This window comes from Rhineura floridana, chromosome 18 (assembly GCF_030035675.1).
Source record: "Rhineura floridana isolate rRhiFlo1 chromosome 18, rRhiFlo1.hap2, whole genome shotgun sequence".
Lineage (NCBI taxonomy): Eukaryota > Metazoa > Chordata > Lepidosauria > Squamata > Rhineuridae > Rhineura > Rhineura floridana.
The window spans coordinates 3,909,297-3,929,827 of record NC_084497.1 but is presented as its reverse complement, the minus strand read 5'-3'; the positions used below and the strand labels follow the sequence as shown (position 1 = coordinate 3,929,827).

General features: G+C 46.1%; 1 long non-coding RNA gene across 1 annotated transcript; it reads left to right on the top strand.

Annotated features, from left to right (window-relative positions):
- Positions 1-628: 628 nt before the first annotated feature.
- Positions 629-5,777, top strand: LOC133372915 (uncharacterized). Its single transcript, XR_009759578.1, has 3 exons — positions 629-710; positions 4,459-4,546; positions 5,543-5,777. It is a non-coding gene; the product is annotated as an uncharacterized LOC133372915 (long non-coding RNA).
- The last annotated feature ends 14,754 nt before the right edge of the window (positions 5,778-20,531 follow it).

Below are 20,531 nucleotides of genomic sequence, written 5' to 3'. Positions count from 1 at the left end.
TCTGAATGTTGTTTGGTCAGAGAACGGCATCGCAAAATTTGGCTAAGTGTGACTTTTGAAGGACGGCTGTGGTTTGGTTCTCGTGTCGTTTTAGAAAGCGCGGATTTGACAGATCAGGCTTGGAATGCAAGCCGAATTCAGTATCTTCCCCATCCTGAGCAGGGATGGTGAGACGGAGAGAGAGAGAGAGAGATGCAACTATGCAATAGTTTTGCACATCAATTTTGCATATCAATGTCAATTTTTATCAAGATATGCCATTTTTAAATTGAGTAAAAAAATGGCACAGGTGTTTGGAAGGGAGCTTTGTCACTCCTAGGGATGCCAAGAACAGCCATCTTTGGCAACCCTCTTTATCAGCCCTCTAGCTCCTCTCTGGCTCACAATGATTTCAGCTTCACCAAACCTGTTGCTATCTGCTGTTCCCCCCTCCCTCTTCTCTTCTCCCCCCCTCCCCACTCTAGGGTAGGAGGAGACTCTTATTCTGACAGAGAGGCTACTATCTATGATGTAATCATGCCTTTGCCATAGCTGGAGAAAGTGGGTGGCTCGCAAGATAATTATTGGTTGCATTTTTAAAAAGGGGGTGGTGGAATACGCTCCTGATCCTGGCAACCCCTCCCAGCAGCCTCTCTATAAAAAGGGGGGTCCATCAGCTCAGCCTGCTTTTGGGAGATCCAGATGGCAACAGCTGACTTTTGGGACAACAGGTGAGGTCTCCGGTCCTTTCCCCCCCTCTCTCTTAAGGCAGGGTGTAAATCAGGAAGGAAGGGAATGAAATGGACATGGGGACAAGGGTGCCTTTCCCTGCCTCTTATCCCATCTCCGGTCCTCTGAAGAGAGACGGGGATCCCACCTGTGGATTGGCTGCCCTTTGGAAGATGCTCCTCTCATGAGGACACAGCTCTCTCCATCCCTCCTTCCCCAGCCTTCTCCATCCACCTTTGTCCTGTGGGCTTCCTGGCTTCCCAGCAAAAATATGGCACTCACTTGGTGCACCCAGTTCATAGCAAGAAGGGTTGTGGGAAAGGAGTTTGCCTGTCTTTTAAAAATATTTGTGTGGAGTCAGGGATGGGTGAGAAATTCAGTTCACATTTCAAGTCGAATCTATCAAATTCGCAACCAGAAGCGCTTCTGAATTTGGACCTCAGAGGGATCCTATTGATTTCTTGATTGATATTTTGAAAAGCAACAACTTACACCTTTTTCCTAAGGCCTACTAAAAGTTCTTCGTGGCAGGTCACATATTCCACACCATGTATTTAAAGCATATGGGTGTCCCCCCCAAGAATCCTGGGAACTGTAGTTTATTAAGAGTGCTGGGAATTGTAGCTCTGTGAGGGGGAAACCACTGTTCCCAGGATTCTTTGGGGGAAGCCATTTGCTTTAAATGTGTTTTAAAGGTAGGGTGTGGATGCGATCATCCTGTGTAAAAATTGTGAAGATCCATTTGGATCTGTGCCTTGGCTCAGCTTTTTTGTGGTGCTGGTAAGCACCAGATCTACAATCTTTCCTGTGCAGTCTTCCAATGCCAGTTTTAATTTGGGTGGTGCTTTTTTGAGGACCCCCTGAAAAATCATGCACGTTCCCTTTTTCCTCTCCTTTAGTCTCTGATTCTGTTGAAACTTAGGCCCCTGAGTTCACTCTTAGAGGAAGCAATTCGATCCACAACTTTCAACTTTGAATTCTGAAGTATTTACCAAATGCTGCATTTCTATAATTTTTTAAAAAAAATCTTCCTGTGGTGCAAACCTCAAGGACTGATTTGCTAAAGTGTTGTTCATAAGAGTTTTGCAGCATTGGGTTGTGGTGACCCCTGGAGGCACACCTTCTAGTCTATAAGCTACACTGAACTCAACCTTAATCTAAAGTAAGCCTCTTCAGGATTAAAGCATTAGTAAAGCAAAACTACTTGGGAGGGGGCAGGACCAGCCTCTGTTAGGAACAACTAATGTACGCTTTGTCACTTTGATTTTATTTGCCAAATTGAAAAATGGTCCTTACTAATTATCTTATGTTTTGGCTGGTAAATACCATTGTTCAGGGGTCACCAACCTTTGGGGGCCATGGGCACACTTGCAAATAATAGAATAGTAGAGCTGGAAGGGTCCTGTGAGGCCATCAAATCCAGCCCCCTGCTCAATGCAGGAATCCAACTTAAAGCATCCCCGACAGGTGACTGTCCAGCTGCCTCTTGAAGGCCTCCATGTTGGAGAGCCCACCACCTCTCTTGGCAACTGGTTCCATTGTGTACCGCTCTAACAGGTAAGAAGTTTTTCCTGATGTTCAGCCAAAATCTGGCTTCCTGCAACTTGAGCCCCTTCTTCCACATCCTGCACTCTGGGGCGATCAAGAAGAGGTCCTGGCCCTCCTGTGTGTGGCAGCCTTTCAAGGACTGGAAGAGTGCTATCCTACCTCCCCTCAGTCTTTTCATCTCATGAGAAAGTGCTAAACAGGCTAAATCGGAGAAAGCGGTGTGGGCACCACCAAGGCTGGGAGAAACATTTCGTTCAGTTTGCATTTAATGGGAAATTGGCACTTTCAAAAACCGAAACATGGTCCTTTTACATTTGTCCTTCTTTGGAGTTTGCAATGCAGCTCTTTAGCCAGATAACGGGTAAAAAAACTGCATTACTGGGGTGGGTGGGTGTGAAAGGGTGCATAGAAATGTATATATTGATGACAATAAGGTAGCAAGAATGCATTCAATGGGAAACAAAAATGAGTCTGTTAGAATGAACCATTTCCCCCCCTAAATGATGAAGGATTTTCCTGAAGAACGGAAGAGAAATTTGATTCTGTTCGCATTTGAAGGTGGCCACCATGTTGGAGACTTTTGCTTGGGTGTGTATCGCGTGCCTCTCCCCGCCCTGAGATTCAGGCAAAGGCATCGCACCTTCACCATCCTGAAGGCTGGCTCAGTCACCATCCTCGTTGCCCAGCGTGTGTCGTTATAGCCCTCGGACACGGCATGTCCGTCGAGTGCAGAGAGACGAGGAAGAGGCAAAGTAAATGTTCCTTGCCAGCTGGGAAGCTAGAAGGTTGGCAGTGCCTTCTGCTCCATGACCAGTTGAGGAAGGGGCTGTCAATCAGTGGTTAGAGCATCTGCCTTGCGTGCAGAAGATCCCAGGTTCAATCCCCAATGGCACCTCCAGTCAGGGCTGGGAGAGAGCCCCAGCCAGTCAGTGCTGGTCAGAGGGAGGGCTTGCAGATTTGGGGGAGGACACCTGCTTCCACTTCTCCCTGTTCTGTTTTGCCAGTCCAGGACATGACGGCAGGAGGGTTAGGGGTGAACAATTCCATCTGCAGGGGACAGGGAGGCAGGCAGCCATCATCATCATCATCATCATCATCATCATCATCATTATTATTATTATTATTATTATTATTAGATTTATATCCCACCCTTCCTCACAGTAGGAGCCCAGGGCAAAAGCACTAAAAACACTTTAATGCACCATAAAAACAGACTTTAAAACATATTACAACGCAACCACCGTTAAAAACATATTAAAACAAAACATCTGTAAAACCATTTTTTAAAAACATATTTTTTAAAAAAAGGTTTAAAAACACATTAAAAAGCAATCCCAACACAGACGCAGACTCCCAATAAATAAATGAATTGTACAAACAATGGCATTGGGAAGGGGGCAGCAGAGCTCTCTCACTCCCCTCACCCCCCGCCAAGGCATGTGCTTTAGCAAGATCCTAGACATGGCCTTGGGGCCAGGGAGAAAGAACCTTGCCCCACTCGTGCCCCTTGATGGGGCAGTGTGGGGCACTGGAGCGCATGCCCTAATGTAGAAGTTCCCAAATCTCCCTCCCTTCCCCTCCCCTCCCCCGCCGGACCCCTTGAAAACTGCCAAGGGCCGCAGAGGACCACTTCATGATTTTTCTACCTGTTGTAGCCATTGCCATGCACCGTGCTAGGCGCTGTATGATTTCTGGATGGTCTTTTTCTTTTTCTTCCCCCCTTTCTTATCTTGTCTTTTTAACATTGCCATCAGCATTCCATGGAACGAAGCACAATGTACGAAATAAAAGAAGCCATAAAAACCAGTCTCCGTCTTGAATGATGGCTTTGCTCTGCCTCCACATCCGGAGGGAAGATGATTCCAAATCCCAGATGCCGGAAACCGCAGGAGGGGAGAGTTGCCCTTGGAAGAGGTCCTGCTTTTGGGCTTCCCATTGTGGGCATCTGGTTGGCCGCTGTGAGAATAGGGCGCTGGATCAGATGGGCCTCCTTGGGCCGGATTCAGCAGGTCTCTTCATTGTGTTCTTATGTAATGGGGACATGCCACCTGAGTGAAGAGCACAGACTGCTGGTGGTCCACAGACCACGGTTTGGGAGCCCCTGGCCTGACACGTGACCCTTCTAGGTGGGACAGGTCTGGAGGTGGCCGGGCTTGTGTGGCCATCCTGATCCCCTCCCTCCCCCCCTCTCTCTCTCCACAGCCCCACTCTCCCATGCCCTCACTGAAGATGGCGATGGAATCCAAGATGGCGCTGATGATGACCAAGATTCTTGCAAGGAGGAAACAGGGTTGGTATTGTGCCAGTGCCGGGGAGCAAGCCGAGGTGTTGCCAGCAGTGCCTCTCCCGGCCATCCCAGAGTGCCACCTTGCTCTCTTTAACACCATGAATCCTGGATGCAGCTGAGGGTGGGGAGGGCAGGCAGAGAGAGGCGGTATTGTGGCTGCAGGCAGATGGCAGTTTATGCCGTCTTCCCGGAGCTTCCTTGCTTGATCGTTTCTGCATTTGATTTGATCTTTCACACAATGTAAAAAGCCACTTCTGGAAATCGAGCGGAACCTAGCGGATGTTTAGCGCTCACTTCCATGTTTATGGCTTTCAGGGGGGGGAATCCCATTTGCAACCCCATCACCCAGAAAAATTGAGGGAGTAAAGCGATTAAATTTGGGGCACAGAGTTCTTTCTTGCCGTTTTCCTGGGGGAATCACACAGGAGCAAAAGTGCTTGTGTGCATAAAGAGTGTGGGGAATAGCAACATGCCCAGAGACTTCGTGGTTGGGTCACGCGATGCCCACTGGCGTGAATGAAATATAGCATGACGTGGCAGTGTATTGGTCAAAAAGCCACCGTTCCATTAGGCAACAGGTCCCGCAGTGTGAAAAGAATGTTAGAAATTGAGACAGAGGCACTACCATTATTATCCACTTTAAGCAGTCGTGGCGTCCCCCAAAGAATCCTGGGAAGTGCAGTTTGTGAAGGGTGCTGAGGGTTGCTCAGAGACCCTCTTTTCCTCCCAGAGCAGCAATGCCAGAGCTGTTTGACAGTCAGTCCCTCTTCCCAAGGAATTCTGGGAATTGTCGCTCGGTGAGAGGAATGGGGGTCTCCAAACCACTCTGAGCACCTTTCACAAACTACCCTTCCCAGGATCCTTCGGGGGAAGCCAGGCCGGTTTAAAGCGGAATGATAGTGGAATAAATGTATGGAGAATGCAGCCTGTCTCTGAAGGCAGCCTGAGCCTGTGATCTGTCCTTGGTGCTGAATCTACTTCTCTATCCTCTCTCATCAGGCTCGCTCGAGTCAAAGGGCCTGAATCTGTGGTGAGCATGGTCCGGGACTTTCCTGCTGGGTGCCCATTTTCTCTCCATTTGTCATTTTTCCAGTCTCAACTTCAGCTCTCCACATTTGTGCAGCAATTTGTGATGGGGGGGGGGAAGAATCCTCATAGAACTTCTTCAGCACTGTGGTGCGAATTTATCCTAATGAATACTGTGTATGCAGCTTTGACTCGTGTGCATACCTTTGCAAGCAATTCCTCCTAATGTAATGCAATTTTTGCGTGTTATTTTCATGAATATATTCATTTTTAAGCACACTCCCCCCCCCAATAGATGCATTTTTGCAGCATGTTTTCGTTTGACTAGAAAATGGCATCGCAAAGTTCAGATAAGTGCCGATTTCGAAGGATGGCCATGTTTTGATTCTTGCATTGCTGCCTGAAGTATGAGACTGATAGCTGCTGGGCATTTCTCACGGGGGCTTCGGCTCCATCAAGGACACTGCCCAATCTAGGCCTGGGCTGGGGTTCCCAGATCAGTTGCTTGGGTGGGGGAGTCATCCCCACCTAATCATTGGGGAGGGGGCTATCCCAGTCCTGTAACTGGGGAAGGTAATGACGGCACTAGTGCTGCAAGATGAACTTAAGCAGCTTCCTTGCCCTCAGTCAGATCTTTGGTCCGCCTCGCACATTGTTGCCTACACCACTGTTCATCAGCCTTCGGGGCCCAGATGTTGTTGGACTACAACTCCCATCATCCTTGGCCGTTCGCTTAGCTGGCTGGGGTGGATGGGAGTTGTAGTCCGACAACACCTGGAGACCCACAGTTGAAGAACAGGGGTCTACACTGACTGACTGCGGCTCTCCAGGGTTTCAGGCAAGGGGACACTCCCAACCTTATGTGGAGAGGCCAGGGACTGAACTTGGGACCTTATTTGTTTAATTTATTATTTGATTCATCTCCCGCCCTTCCTCCCAGCAGGAGCCCAGGGCGGCAAACAAAAGCACTAAAAACATGTCAAAACATCACAAAAACAGGCCTTCCACGTGCACGACAGGTGCTCTACCACTGAGCTACAGCCTGGATCGCTGGTTGGGGCTAGTAATGTGTGTGTGGCGTGCAGCACTGATGGGGAGAGGACAGGGAGTGTGCAACAGAGCGACAATTCCTAGAGTTCCTTGGAGGAAAGGGATTGATTGTTACACCGCTCTGAAAGTTGTTGTTCTGTGAAGGGGAATAGGGTGGTCTCCCAACCACTCTCAGCACCCTTTGCAAACTACAGTTCCCAGGATTCTTGGGTGGGGGGGAAGCCAAGACTGTTTGAAGTGGTATGACACTGGTTTAAAAGTATCGCGCAGAGGCGGCCTCAGGAAAGAAGCCTTTTTTGCTGCTGGCGTGTACTCGGCAAGATATGCCAGAATGTCTGCAATGGTTTACAGTTCCCAACTCGATCTCAGCGCATCTTTACAAGGGAATAGGAAGCCAGATCCAGGTATGAGGTAGCAGGAGATACGGCTTGGGGGGTTGAAATAGGGAATAACGTGTGTGCAGGCTACCGAGGACCTAAAAGATCATCTCACCCCTTACATACCCAACTGACCACTCTAGGAGAGGGTCTCCAGGCAGAGAAGGCCTGTAGCTCAGTGGTTAGAGCACCTTGTTTTGCATGCAGAAGGTCCCAGGTTCAACCCCCAATGGCATCTCCAGGTAGGGCTGGGAGAGACTACTGCCTGGAAGCCTGGAAGAGCTGCTGCCAACCAGTGTAGACAGTACTAAGCTAGATGCACCAGCAGTCTGATGTTCCTATTCCCCCCGAAAGAATGAATTAGCAACCCTCATCCCACTCAGACTCTGCACAATGAATATGTTTTAGCCCAGCAGGTCTAAATCAAGTAGTCCCCTCCTCACGCTTTCCGCCCCATAGAGGGGGTGGACTTCATTCCCCTTGGAAACAATCTGCTTCTGTGGTTTAATGATGCCCAGCAGAGCCGCTGGGCATCACAGCCGGCGGAGGTCATTTTTAACAACGTGTCCTTCCCTCCCGATGAATGCATGGCCATCTTGCCAATTCCTATATAAATGGAATCTTCCACTGCATAGTAACTCTCGAATTAGGATTCTTTCTCTAGGAACCTGACAAACTTCTGCTGAGATGCTTTGGAGTAATCAGAACTGTTGGCTTCCCAGCTGTTTTAGCTGAAGACTGTCTGGAGGAAAAATATCTCTCTATCTATTTCTTCTTTAAAAAAAAAAAAAAAGATCCTTTGGCTCAGCTCTGGAGAACTTAAGAAATGCGGAGAGGCCCTTGCATTAAGAAATGCTGGCTAGCTTCCATCTCAAAGAATAGAAATTTAAGTGTTTGGAGGTTTTCTCCAAGCTGGGGGCCTCCTTGCAGGTTCACTGTGGAATTTATCCTCCTCCCCCCCCCCCGCTGTAGAATTCTCAGAAGCTCAAATACTTGACAAAAGAGACGTGCTGGGGGTTAGGGAGAGAGATAAGGAAAATTAAGTTTCTGGTCCTTATGGATATGAAGCGAAGCTTGGGTTGCACAACACCCAGTGAAAGGGCTCCCTTTGGGGGGAAGGGTGGGATGTTGTTGTTGTTAAGAAGAAGAAGAAAAGCTGAGCGAGATTTTCAGTGATGTGACAGCAAGAGCTCTTCGGAGGAACAGGGAAGAGAAGTTTGGTTCAGTTTGCATTTCAAGCCAAAATGATCAAATCCACCCTTTCCAGAAGCAAAATGCAGCCATCCTTTGAAACTTGCACCTCTCTGCATTTTGCGATGCAGTTCACCAGCCAAGCGATAAAAATGAATACATCCATGAAAATAACATACCACAACGCATCCTATTAGGAGAAATTGTGTTGCAAAAAATGTGTGCCTTAGTCAAAACTGCATACCAAAACACGTTTACTAGGAGAAATTGGCACTAGAGGGCTGAAGAATTTTCATGAGGGATGTGTGGGATGACTCGATGGCCTGTTCCAGCAGAGTCTTCTTAAGTTCTCATGTGGCCTGGCATGTCAACAGCTGCATTTCTGTCACTACCGAGTAGGAACAGAGGAAGGCTACCTTATATTGAGTCAGACCTTTTGGTCCATCTAGCTCAGTGTTGTCTACACTGACTGGCAGCTCGTCTCCAGGGTTTCAGGCAGGGTGTGTCTCCCAGCTCTACTTGGAGATGCCATCGGGGATTGAACTTCAGACCTTCTGCATTCAAAGCAGATGCTCTGCCACTGAGCTGTGGCCTCTTCCCCAAAGCTCTTCATGGGGGAATTGTAGCAATTTTAAGTCTCCTAGCAATTCTCAACACCCTTCACAAACTACAGCTCCCAGGATTCTTTGGGGGGAAGCAGTGACTGTTTACAGTGGCATGATCCTGCTTTAAATGTGTCGCGCAGATGGGGCGCCAGAAGGTGGTGAGATCAGGCATTTGCTGGGGAGGTCCCCAGACCATAAAGGGCCCAGATCCAAACATTGCTGCCATTTCTTACTTTGCTTGGGCACCTAAGAGGGTTGGTGGCAGCACAGTGTGAGTGCAGAACTTGGAAAGCTCATTTTAAAAAGGAAACGAGTTCAAGTTGAACACCTCCCCAAAGGAACTAATTCCAGTCCATACTCACCCTTGAGAAAAGGAGGCAGTTCAGTTCATATACAGTTCATGGTTTGATTTAAGTTCATCCAAATGATCCTCTGCATTTCCCCCCCCCCCCAGCATTCAGAACGTTCCAAGCTCTGTGCTGCAGTCTTAAGTAGACTTAAGAAGACTAAGAGAACATCAACACACACAGAGAGTGGAATGTGAACAGTTTAACTGATTTCCCTCCAACAATTACAATCTTTAAGCTCCAAGGTCTGAAAAAGTTGAAAGCTCCCGTAAGAGAACAAACTTGAAGATGAACTCAGAACTGTTCAAATTGTTCCAAGTCCTCAAAATAAACTTAGTTCATGCCCAGTTCACTTGACAATTATAGAGAGCTCCTTTCAGGGGTTGTTCAGAGATTTTGGAACTAATTCGTTAAAACCAAACTAGTTCATTCCAAGCGGTTGCTGAGTGTTTATTTTGTACACACTGAGTCTTCCAGGTTGGGGCTGCAATCCTATATCCACTTAACTGAGAGTAAGCCCTGTTGAATTCAAGGGGGCTTAACATGCATAGGATTTTACTCTTAGGATGCAGATCTCAGAGCCAGCCCTTTGGGGGGGGGTCGTTTTAAATGTTGCTCCTTTTCAGACACACGCCTAGCAATTGTTCATTTCCAGACTGCTGCTTTATTTTTTAAAATCACTTTCCCCCAAAAGAGCTGTCTTTTTTTTATATATAAAAAGTATATTAAAAAAAAAGAAGTCGAAAATTGTAGACTAGGAAGAACAAATTGCTCTTTGACAAAGGAAGCTATCAAGAGCCTGTCAATAGCATGCCAAAAGGCCAAAATAGGAAGAGGAGGAAAAAAACCAGCCTGCTTTTTCACAAAGTGGCTGAGTGGACTCAGACAGAGCTTTTGGAGCAATTAAGCACCTGAAATAACACGGCAATGGTTTCGATGGTGGAGAGATTTGTATTATTATCATTATTATTATTATTGTTCCATAGGCACTTTCAGAAACCAGGGGTGTGAGGGAGGTGTGAGTGGCACCCTAAGTAAAAAAAACAGGCAGAACAAAAGAAAGCCTTGCAAGGGGCAGATGTAATGTGGCACGCTCAGGGACAGTGCCTGCAAGGAGGAGGAATCTGATTCAGTTTCCATTTGAATTTATTCTGAGGTTTCCATCCCACCTTTCCTCCAAGGAGCTCAAGGTGGCGTACAAACAGGGCGCTCCTCCCTCTTCATTTTATCCTCACAACAGTCCTGTGAGGTAGGTCGCCAGTTCGTTTCTGGACCCAGTCGAAGGTGCTCATGTTAGCATTTAAAGCCTTAAACAACTTAGGTCCCAAATATCTGAGAGACTGCCTTCTTCCCTCCAGACCCTCACTGTGCTGAGATCAGCGGAGGGGGGCCTTTTGATAGTTCCGCCACCCTCGGAAGTTCAGGGGGGCAGTGGTCCAGGAAGGGGCCTTCTCTGTAGTGGCCCCTAAGCTGTGGAACTCCCTCCCCTCCGAGGTACATCTAGCAACTTTTTTGTATATTTTTAAGAGCCAGCCTATTTTCTGTGATGTTTTAAGTTTGTGTGTTTTAAAATTGTTGTAACCTGCTCTGAGGCCTCTGGGTGAAGGGCGAGTAATACATTCTAATTCTAGTCGTAGTAGTAGTCGTCGTCGTAGTAGTCGTAGTAGTAATATAAGGCTGAGAGACAGTGACATGTTGGAATTTGAAACCTGGTGATGCCACATGAAAAGAGGATTACAAGCGAGGATTATATAGCTCCTCTAACAGTGCCGGTTCTGCAGACCGAAGCAGATCATGCAAACATTGAATGAACGTGCAGTAAAGACCAGCTATAATCTAACCTCTGTGTAAGCTTTGTGTAAACTAGCCAGGATGAATGCTCAATAAACAGGTCGTTGGGAGCAGAACCGAGTAAGCGCGTATAGGAATCATAGAATCGCAGAACAGTAGAGTTGGAAAGAGGCCTAAAGGACCATCGAGCCCAACCCCTTGCTCAATACAAGGATCCAGCTTAAAGCATGGGGCGCAATTGCCAAAGTAACCGTTGGAAAAAACTCTGTCTTGACATTTACGCATGCTCTGCTTTATCTAAGTAAATCACACATTTTTAAAAATGCTAGCCAAATGTGAGACAATTTCTCCAACCAGAAGGCTCCTTTAGCTACATATACACTTCATCAAACAGAAGGTGTCCTTTATGGAAGGAATCGCCGGCCCTTCTCTGTGTCTGTCTGTTCATTGATTACGTTTTCAAAGATGAACCCATTTTGTTCCCTTTAGGGCTGAAGACAGAGGAAGGTGAGTTGGGTGAGAAACTAGAGGAGTCGGAGACTGCACTGTCCAAAGGCCTTGCCTGATGGTTGGGACAGCAACAGCAGACCCCTTTAGGCCCCTGCCGCAAAGATGCTCCGTATTAATTGACTGTACCTGACGTGGCATCCTAAGAGCCTTTCTTGTTTAGCAATCCAGATGAATGCCGCAGCCCTGCTGTTGTCGTGAAAACAGAGCACAGTGGCACAGTCCCTGCTTTGCCTTGCATTGCATGCAGAAAGTCCCGGGTTCAAGTCCTGAACATCTCTCATTAAAAGGACCCAGTGGAAGGTGATGGGGAAGATCCTTCTCCGGGACAGATTGTGGAGAGCCCTTGCCAACCAGCCTAGACCAGGTTTGCGGAAACTTTTTCAGCTGGACGGCCACATTCCCTTTTAGGCACCCTTCTGAGGGCCACATGACAGAGGTTGGCAGGGCCAGAGGCAAATGTGGCTGGAGCAACATATGTAAATTTTACCTTTGCACAGTAGGCTACTTTCTGCAGCAGGCACGGGGGAACCTTTGGCCCTCCAGATGTTGCTGAACTACAACTCCCATCATTCCTAGCCATTGGTCATGTTTGCTGAGGCTGATGGGAGTTGTAGTTTAGCAACATCAAGAAGGCTAAACGTTCCTCACGCCTGTTCTGCACACCCAAACATACCCCTCTGTAGCCCTCATCCAGGCAAGCAAAGCGGCCTGATCAGGGTTCAAGGACCAGGGCCAGGGAGGGGTGTGGCCTGGGGACAGTTCTGAGGGCCAGGCTGAGAGCGCTGGAGGGCCACATGTGGTGTAGACAATCCTGAGCTGCATGGACAGATAGTCCCTCTTGGTATAAGACAGATTCTGATGTTACTTGGGGACGGTCCCAAGGCCAGTGGCAGAGCAGAAGATTTGCACGCTGAACATCTGAAGTTCAGTCTCCAGCATCGCCAGGTGACAGGATCAAGGAGAAGGTTACTGTGCTGGTGGTTGTTAGATGGGAGAGGCTGCTTGCCAGAAAATCTAATACCAGGCAGGCAAAAAGTCCAATCTAATATGGATGGAAGGATCAGTCTATTTCGGTCCTCTCTGTTTCTCATTTTTTCCAGTCTGAAATTCCCTTCTCCGCATCTCTGCAGCCATTTGCAAATTGTTGTTGTTATGTGCCTTCAAGTCGATTACGATTTATGGCGACCCCATGAATCAATGACCTCCAGTAGCATCTGTCATGAACCACCCTGTTCAGATCTTGTAAGTTCAGGTCTGTGGCTTCCTTGATGGAATCAATCCATCTCTGGTTTGGCCTTCCTCTTTTTCTACTCCCTTCTGTTTTCCCCAGCATTATTGTCTGTTCTCATGATGTGTCCAAAGTATGATAACCTCAGTTTCATCTTTTTAGCTTCCAGTGATAGTTCTGGTTTCATTTGTTCTAACACCCAATTATTTGTCTTTTTCGCCGTCCGTGGTATGCGCAAAGCTCTCCTCCAACACCACATTTCAAATGAGTTGATTTTTCTCTTATCCGCTTTTTTCACTGTCCAACTTTCACATCCATACCTAGAGATCGAGAATACCTGAATGATCCTGACTTTAGTGATACATCTTTGCATTTGAGGGTCTTTTCTAGTTCTCTCATAGCTGCCCTCCCCAGTCCTAGCCTTCTTCTGATTTCTTGACTATTGTTTCCATTTTGGTTAATGACTGTGCTGAGGTATTGATAATCCTTGACAAGTTCAATGTCCTCATTGTCAATTTTAAAGTTACATAAATCTTCTGTTGTCATTGCTTTAGTCTTTTTGACGTTCAGCTGTAGTCCTGCTTTTGTGCTTTAGCTTTCATCAGCATTCATTTCAAATCATTACTGGTTTCTGCTCAGAGTATGGTATCGTCTGCATATCTTAACTTATTGATATTTCTCCCTCCAATTTTCACACCTCTATCTTGGTCCAATCCCGCTTTCTGTATGATATGTTCTGCGTACAGATTAAACAAATAGGGTGATAAAATACACCTCTGGCTCACACCCTTTTCTATTGGGAACCAATTGGTTTCTCCATATTCTGTCCTTACAGTAGCCTCTTGTCCAGAGTATAGGTTGCGCATCAGGACAATCAGCTTTAACATTTTAGTGCAAATTTCTCCTAAACACATGTTTGTCTGCCGTTTTTACTAAAGTACACATTTTTGCAAGCCGTTTCTCCTAATAGAATGCATTTGTGTGTCATTTTCACGAATATATTCATTTTGAAGGCACACTTTCCCCTAAAAGATGCATTTTTGTAAACATTATTTAGCTGGAGAACTGCACTGCAAAATTCGGATAAGTGCTAATTCCAAAAGATGGCTGCGTTTTGAATCTAGATGTTTCAGATCTTTTTCTGCGTCTATTGGCCAAGATGTGGCTGTGTAGTGGCCAAAGGGCTCTGGGTCAGCCACGCAATCTTTTCACCTGCTTTGCAAAAAGAATCCCGCATTATTGCCCTGGGGAAAAGAACAACATGAAAACAGATCTGAGGGCTGTGACAGGGGGAGAGAGGGGGGATTTTTTTTAATGCTTTATCCTCTGCACGAGCAGAGGAACCAATTAACATGAATGATTTTGCAAAAGGGAGTCCTGATCAGGGAGCACTCTCTTTATGCAAGCATTGTTTGCAAGAGTAAATATGAATATGGAATTGGGCGGGGGGGGCGGAGAACAAGTTCTTATTACTTCTCTACCCGGGTTCTTCCCAAAGCAGTTAAAGCTACATCTGGGCCATCGCACGTCAGATTAGGCTCTTCCATAAAAATAGAATAATTCCTCTATGTAGGAAGTTTGTATGTCAAGGAGGCTTCTAATCTAGCCATCTCCCTGACACACTAGATTTCTACGTGCAGGGATTTAAACATAAAATCAAGGAGCACTCTGAAGCGGTATAGTCCAAACACAGGTTGGGACTGATTTCCGCAAGTGGGGTTCTGCAAGCCAAAGAGAGCTGCAGGTTTGTTCTGGGAGGGAGGAACTGCATTGCCACAATCCTGTCTGCTGTAACTGATCCATACCAGTATTTATTAAAATGAAAATAATAATAATAATATATAATAACAGTATGCATTCTGCAGGAAGAGATTTCCTGGGTGCCACGGGCAATTCCTGCCCGTGCCTAATCCAAAACTGAGGCTAGTTCAGGTGTATGAAGGGAGAACACTGCCTCGAAAATATACTTTTCCTTAACCAAGGCTGTGAGGCATATGAAATAATAATGAGAGGTGCCTCTGAGCTTATGATTCCCTCTTAATCCTGATTCCCCGTCACACCCTTGGGTTTAGAGAGAAGGAGGACTTCAGGAAGCTCACTGGCCCTTTCCAGAAAAGAGCCCAGATGGGAAAGGAGCCATGAAGAGGATTTCGGCGATAAAGAAGCGTGGATATATATATATATTTGGCCTGCTTCTGATTGGAAGACTAGTGATTTTGTTGTTGTGGCTTATGGATGAGACAACAAATCACAGCCTGCCATCCAGCACGGGTCTGCCCTCTCAGCAACTCGCATCACCCACCATCAGAGCTCCACTTCCAAGTCCTGCATCTTCCATCACTAACCCCAAGGCCGTGAGATGTCAGCCACAGCCAGTTTGGATTCGCCAGATGAGCTATGCTACCAGTGCCTTGTGTAATGATGCCTAATTAAAAAAAAAGGGGCCTACCCCCAATCTTCTGTGTTGGTTTGGGTTGCTGGATTTCACTTTATTTTTTAAGTGTGAAAAGTGAGCACCTCGCAAAACATGCACCAACAACTCTGCCACTGTTTTCCACGGTACCAAGACAGACTGGAGTGATCTCTCAGAATCTTCTGTCTCAAAGCTTTCGATGAACAATTTTAATTATGTGAATGTTCTTTTTTTTAATTGGATCACAATCGCACAAAACCAGGGGTGTGGAACCCGCGGCCCTTGGATCAAAAGTGGCATGCAGGTCAGATTTTATCTAGCACTCTGGCTTCCTTCCCAGCCATCAAGAGTTGATCAAGGAGGGAAAAGGTGTGAATGTGCAAGGTGTACAAATGCAGGTCCTCCCTCTGCAAGAAGATGGGCTGCCAGAGATCAAAACAGAGGGGGAAATATCTAGCTATCCACACATTTTGCAATTGCATGCATGCATGCCATGTTTGGGATGCAATGGCATTTTGAGTTCGAGGCTCTGAATAGCAGTAAGGCAAATCTTGGCAGTTCAGCTATGCATTGACCTTATTTGCTTTCTACTGCTGAGATGACTGGATTCTTGTTGCTTTTTGCACCGTCAGGAGAGATAAAGGATGTTGCCAAGCTTTTAGAAAAAATATTTTACAAACTTTATTTTGTCTATGAAACTTAAGAGCTACTAAGAATGATCATCCTCATCTTTTTTATAAATCAAATTTGTTAGTCACTTGTTACTCAAAACAGACTTAGAACAGACTTTAAAAGCATAAGCATTATATATATGTGTATGTGTGTTATCATATAAACACATTTACACAAAACACATTTATACAAAACCCACAACTAGTTCACAAAAAATACACAAAGGGACACTAGCAAAACACTTCGGCAGCACAACTAACAGCAAATGATGACATCTTAGTCCCTCAAAAGCCTGGGGGAAAGGTAAGTTTTTCCCAGGTGCAGAAAAGATGTCAGTGAACATGCCAGGCAGACCTCACTGGGATGAGCATTCTGCAAATGAGGAGCTGCAATTGAAATGCCCTATCCCTTGTCACCTCCCTCCAAGCCTCCTAAAAATGGAGAGACCTGGAGAAGGGGCTCCAATGAAGATGTAAAAATCTACGTGGGATCAGTTTCAGTTGATGCAGGCAGGAGACTGCAAGGATTGTGACTAGGCTATACCTCTTCCCCTGCAGTGGAACATTCTCTCTGCGTTTGTGTTTGTCCACAGCCCTGATTATGCACCCAGCCCAGGCCCCTGCAACACACAAGGGCACAAAGCAGTTGCAAATGCTTTTCATTTCTTCATATTTATGTACCATTTAGAGGAATAGCCTGCCCTTCAACCAAATGGCCCCCACCTGATTGCATAAAATATCATGACCTTTAACAATATGCAATTACACTGGCAGGCACGTGGGGGAGAGCCTTTTCGGTCGTGGCCCCCAGGCTTTGGAATACCCTAAGAAGCCCACTCTGATGGTGTTCCGGAGACTTCTGAAAACCATCTTGTTCCGGAGAGCCTTTGGGAGGGACTGAAGGTATAGCCAAAACTGATTTTATTTCCGTCCCTTTTTTAATTTCCATCCCTTGGTTTTAATATCACTCCCCTAGAACTGTTGACTATATTTTATGTATTTTTACATCTTTTTTGGTACATATTTTACTGTGCATGATCTCTCTGTGAGCCGCTTTGAATGCCTTACTGTAGGGCAGAAGGGCGGGACAGCAATATTTTAAATTAATACATAAATGTGCAAGTCATGGACACTGAAAACCACAGAGGCAGCAACAGCCAAAAAACAAAAATTAGAGCAGGAGGGTGGAGGAGGGCCTGGCCCTTTGCCAGCACCCTCTAAGTGTGGGGCTGAGTGCCTCCCTTGTGTGAGAATGGGCGGTTTCTCCCATGGGGGCTTTTAAAAATCCCACCACCACCCCATCCTGGCCGCCAAAATCAATGGGAGGGAAATGTAATGTGCCTGGTCCAAGACTGGTATAAAGTTTCAGTGTTGACTGCGGAGGGAGCGTGCTATGGGGTACGCACCATACTTTTAAGCACATGGGTCCCCCCTCTGCAAAGATAGCTGGGCACTGTAGTTTGTTAAGATTGCTGGGAACGGTAGCTCTGGGAGGGGTGAACTACAATTCCCAGGGTTCTTCTTTGTGAGCCGTGCGCTTTAAATGTGTGGTGTGTGGAGGCCATCTCAAAGTAAATAAAGATGGGGGACAAACTGGATTCACTTCGCATGTCAAGCGGAGTCGATCCAATTCGCCCTTTCCGAAACAGCATGAGACCCGAAACGCAGCCCTCCTTCAGAATTCGCACTTTGTAACGCAGTTGTCCAGCCAATATTTACAAAAATGCATCGAGTGAGGGTGGGGAGAAATGTGTATAAAAATAAATACATTTGTGGAAGTAACATACAGAAACGTGTTCTGTTCGAAGAGACGGCGTGCAAGGATGTGTCCCTTTGTCAAAACCGCTTGCAGAAAAAAACTGTGTTTATTAGGAGAAATTTGCACTCAAAAGCTGAAGAAGGCAGGGTGTTTATTTTATTTAAAAGCACACTGCTGCAGAGAACTGAAGTTAAGAGCAAAAATGACAAACCGAGAGCCTCAATGGGCAGATTCTTCCATCCCTAGGAATAAGTGCATTTCTCTCTTGGTCTGTGGGCGTAGCTGAGTTTCTGAGAAAATCTGTAGCCGCTCAACAGGTGCAACCAAGTATAGGATTGTGCCCTCTTGCGTCTTGTTGTCCCAGTTCCACCCTGATTGACTGTCCTTTGCCCCACATAGCCGTGACCTCAATTACTTATTTACCGCATTAACCCTGAAGCCAGAGGAAAAAAGGTCCCTGGATAATACGGTACCCTCTGCGTCTGATTCCGTTTTCTTACTGCTGATGCTTCAGTTCCACAAAAAGCAAGGATGTTGTTGGCAGGCACATCCGTGAGTGGCGGTGGTGGTGAGCCTGTGCTTTCCACGCCCCCAGAGATCAGTTTACCTTTGTGATAGGAGCATATCGGCTTGGCAAAGTCTCCTTTGCACGTGCCGATTGCCCCAGACGAGCTGTTTCTCGTGAACACCCTTTTCAGGAACAACCAAACGTGCCACAAACTTATTTATTTATTTATTGCCTTTCTATCCCTCCTTTATTTATTTATTTAGAAAAATATTTGTATGCCGCTATGTTGTTAAAAACATCAAAGAAGTTTACAACAACTTTCCTCTTTCAACAAGCCTTTTAAGCAGAGACCTCATCCCAGTCTACATCTGTGTTGGAATTGCTTTTTAATATATTTTTAAACCTTTTTTAAAAATGCTTGTAACGTTTAAAAAAAATGTTTTTAAAGATGTTTTGTTTTAATATGTTTTTGATGGTTGTTGTGTTTTAATATATTTTGAAGTCTGTTTTTATGATGTTTTAAAGTGTTTTTAGTGCTTTTGTTTGCTGCCCGGGGCTCCTGCTGGGAGAAAGGGCAGGATATAAATCAAATAAATAAACAAATAAAAACATGTTTAAAACAACCACCACTGTAGAATTAGAAAAAAACATTATAAATGCAATAAAAACAAAGGTCAATTGTTGCAAAAAAAGAGCATGTTCTTAATTGCCTGCATAAGCCTGCCGAAACAGAAAGGTTTTCAGCAGTCACTTAAAAGTTTGTTTGTTTATTTATTTATTAGATTTATATCCCACCCTCGCAGTAGGAGCTCAGGGTGGCAAAAAAAAAAAGTTAAAACAGAAGGAGCTCAAGGTAGCATGCAAACATGGTGCTTCTCCTCCTCACAACAACCCTGTAAGGTAGGTTGGGCTGATAGGCGGTGACTGGCCCAAGGTCACCTAATGAGCTTTACGGCTGAGTGGGGATTCAAACCGTGGTCTCCCAAGTACTAGTGCAACAACCTAACTATGTTGCCACATTGGCTCTCTTTCAGATCACACTGCATGCACCTGCATGCATCTACGTGGGAAAAGTAACCCCCATCACCACTTGGTTCTGTTCACGTAAGTGGCCTAGTCCTCAGTGAGGCGATAACGCTGCCATGCGGCTGTACCCCTTGAAAGAATGCTTCTTTATCTATGGGCAGGGGAGAAACTCGATTCAGTTCGCATTTAAAGCCATATGTATCAAATTCAGACTTTCCGAAACAACATCAGAACCAAAACACACCCAGTCTTTGAAATTTGCACTTGTTCAAATTTTGCAATGCAGTTCCCCAGCCAAACAATGTTTACAAGCATGCATATGTTAGGGGAAATTTTGCCCCAAAAATGAAAATATGAGTGAAATTACCATACAAAAATGCATCTTAGGATGAGAAATTGCTTGCAAAAATGGGTACGTTGGGCAAAACTGCCTACAAAAAACGTGTTTATCTGGAGAAATTCGCCCTAAAATGCTGGAGAGTTTTCATGAGGTTTTTTTTATTTAAATTTTTTTTTGCAAATTGTTTGCCACCCTGGGCTCCCACTGTGAGGAAGGGCAGGATATAAATTAAATATAAATAAATAAATAAAATTGTTGCAGAAAAGTAGAGAACTGAATTTAAGACTGGGAAAACAAACAACTGAGAGGACTGAAAGAGAGAGATCTTTCCATCCCTAACGCCTCCACCCGCCCTCACAAGTCATAATCAATACTTCTGATGGATTACACTCTGGAAGTACAGCAGCACCCAGAAAAAAAGATCTTCCCGTGCGCCGCAGCAAAGGGACGTCGCTACTTGTCTCTCTTGCTAATGGATACTCCAGATGAAAATGTCAAAGCATATCTGGGTACCCATAGCAACATGGCAGAGTCCAATCTCCTCCTCCAAAGCAGCAAAACACCCATTCCCTGGGCCCATTGTGACTAGAGCCGCCACTATCCTGTGTATTTAACGGCCACAGCTCTTCTGACTGACACACCATTTGCCTGCTGAATTTCCGCTTCTCTCACGCAGTCCTTACAGCAGGGATGAGGGACATCTGTGGCCCTCCAGATGACGAACGCTCAGCGATTATGGGGGCTGTAGTCAGTAGTGCAGTGGAAAATTCAGAAGTGCAGGGGGTCCCTTCATGATATTCGTGCCCTGGCCCCTTCCCGCTTTCTCTCGTCTCCCTTGCTCTCCCTGTCATCTCGTGAGTCCACGCTCCACTACAACAAGTGCCCCTAGGAGCCAATCAGCATGAAAGAGGAGGCCACGTGTTAGCTACTGAGAAGAGTCTTCTCAGTGGCTGACTCGCCTCCTTTCACTCTGATTGGCTCCAGTCAGCACAAAAGGACAAGGACTCTTCTCAGTGGCTAACACGGTCCCTTTTTCGTGCCGACTGGCTCATACATGGGGACCTGGTGGGGACCCTGTCCCCCCAAAAAGCAACAGGTCTACAGCCTCCGAGATTCCAGATGACTTCACCAGGCTCCCAGTCCCTG